Source organism: Euleptes europaea, chromosome 6 (genome assembly GCF_029931775.1).
Source record: "Euleptes europaea isolate rEulEur1 chromosome 6, rEulEur1.hap1, whole genome shotgun sequence".
Taxonomy (NCBI): Eukaryota; Metazoa; Chordata; class Lepidosauria; order Squamata; family Sphaerodactylidae; genus Euleptes; species Euleptes europaea.
The window spans coordinates 76,225,135-76,227,960 of record NC_079317.1 but is presented as its reverse complement, the minus strand read 5'-3'; positions in this window follow the sequence as shown (position 1 = coordinate 76,227,960).

Here is a 2,826-nt window from a genome sequence, read left to right as displayed (position 1 = left end):
ATATACACCCAGGACTTTATTTTATTTTATTTGTGATTATACTCTCCACTACGGAAAACCAGCGCCTTAGGAGAGGGGGCTCTCCAAAGTCCTGAGGGAAGAATTAGTGGAAATCGGCACAATCTTATGTATATGAACCTGGCACCTTTAAAAAAAAAAAAAGGACTGTATACACCCAACCACAATTGACAGCACGTAGCTCTATTACATGGAACAGACTGTGAAGAGAAAAAAAATTATCTGGATCCTTTTATTTTTTTAAAATGTTAGTTAAAACAAACCTATGCTTTTTCAGATAGTTTTGATCTTGGATACCTGAAGGTTCATGGGTAATGAGTGACTCATCTTCCTTGCTGTGTGAGAAGTATGGCAATGTGTTCTTCTGCGTGGGTTGTTTGGTGTGTTAGATGGTCTGATCTTTGTGTGCCTGGCATTTGCATTTGACGCAGATCTCTTGACTATTGAAAGAAGTCCAACTCCTGAACTTCTATTATGAGTCCCAGATCAGAGCTTCCTGGAATTCCAGACTGGAACTTTAGACGCTGGTTTGTCATGTTTCACACTGTGTGCTGGTTCACTCTTGAATAAGACTTATGTGAGCTGAAGACTCAGTGTATGAACAGAAGAACAGAATAGTGCTAATCAGGTGTGTGTACTTATTGAAAAGACTATGAACTGGTTATGCATTTATCTGAGAATGACACCTTTTAATAGGAAGTTTATATTTCTACTCTTCAGCTCCCATTATATATATATTCAGCCTCCCTTCAGGTTGTATTTTTTTTACTGGAAGTCTGCTGTGCATAGAGTACAATAAAATTAGCTATTTGGAGGAAACTGTGAAACTGTAGTAATATTACAAAGTAATATACAGTTGTGTGATGCAGTGTACATTGGATATGATACTGAAAGATGAAATCACAACCAAGAACTTGTTGGATGCTTTGGGTAACACATAATCTCTCAACCAACAAAACAGAGGTGCTACTGGTGGGAGGAAGGTCTGACCCAGGAAATGGGTTATCTCCTGTTCTGGATGGGGTTGCACTCCCTGAAGGAGCAGATTCACAGTTTGGAGGTGTTCCTTCACCCAGGCCTCCTGTTGGATAAATAGGTGGCAGTGGTGACCAGGGATGGCTTTCTCCAGCTGAAGCTGGTGAATCAGCTATGGCCCTTCCCTGAGCGGAAAGGATCTTGCCACCATGGTACATGCCCTGGTAACATCTAGATTAGATTACTGCAATCTGCTCTATATGGGACTGCCCTTGAAAACTGTCAAGAAGCTGCAGTTGGTACAGAATGCTGTGGCCAGAGTATTGACTGAAGTGAGTCATAGGGACCATATCACTCCAGTTTTATTCCATCTACCTAGCTTCCTGTTTGCTTCTGGGCTCAATTCAAGGTGCTGGTATTAATCTTTAAAGCCCTGTATGGCCTGGGACCAACATACCTCAAGGACCGCCTTCTTTCATATGAACCTACCCATTCACTTTGGTCAACTTCAGAGGCCCTGCTTCAGTTGCCCATCTGAGGCTAGACAGGTGGTGACCCAAGAAAGGGCTTTCTCTGACATGGCTAAAAACTTTGTATATCCCTCCCCAGAGAGATTTGTCAGTCTCCTTCTATTGGTATATGCCACCAGTGGGTGAAGACTTTTTTGTTTCATTTGCATACCGCCAATAACTCTTATTGGCCCTTCTCCCCGGTTCTGGTATTTTTTGTTTATGTTGTTAGCATGTTGTTATGTTGGCATGTTGTTTTGGAGTAGCCAGTTTGGTGGGCTACTTCTGCCCCCACCCCTATTCAATGGAACAGCGGCAGCAAAAATGGAGGGTGATGACATCATGGTGACATTGACATTGTGACATCATTTCCCACAGTCTCTGCCCCTCCCCCAAATGCTCCTGACTGGCAACCCTACTTTGAGTAAACTGGGAGATGTTATGACTGAGGATTTTTTTGTCCCCTAGGTGCTCAAATAAGCAATACATGAGGCAAAAATCAATATATAATTTTCAACATGGCCATATCTGAGGTGATGTAAATATGAACTTTGGAGCTATGAACAAACAAATCATTTTACAAACCTGAAAAGCACCGCAAGTTTGCAAAAAAAAATCTGAAATTCTAAAAAAAATATGGAGTAACTCTCCTAACAATAGAAGCAATGCCATTAGCTTTAACAAATGAATGCCCTCAGCAGCCATTGCTAGGCAACCACACATTATTGCCAGCCTTTAAGCCTTGGTTTCTGGCAGTAAAAGGCAGGGGGAGGGGGAAGGACCTTTCCAGGGTTTACAACCTTTAAGGATGGACTTATCTAGACCAGACCCAGCAACAACCACCGAGTGATTTGATACCACATGACTTGTCTCACTTACCCAGGACTGTCTGCTTGCTACAACCCAACAGTCCCCCCCACAAAAGCCAGTGTGGGGTAGTGGTTAGAGTTTCAGACTAGAATCTAAGAGACCCAGCTTCAGATCACTTTACTGTGGAAGCTCACCAGGTGTCCTTGGGTCAGTTACACATTCTCAGCCTAACTTACCTCACAGGGCAATTGTGAAGATAAAATGGAGGAGAGGAGAATGATGTAAGCTACCTTGGATTCCCCATTGTGAAGAAAGGTAGAGTATAAATGAAATAATAAACATAGCTGAAGATGGGGGACAGATAAAATGTAGGTTGCTTGCTAGATGGGAAGGACAGAAGCAAGTAGGAGGAAGGTAAGGATATGGGGGTTGCCAGGAGGAGTGCAGACTGAACAGCATTTTCCTATTATGCTCCACCAGCCTTTATGATGTCTTGAGGCTTCCAAAGGCTTAT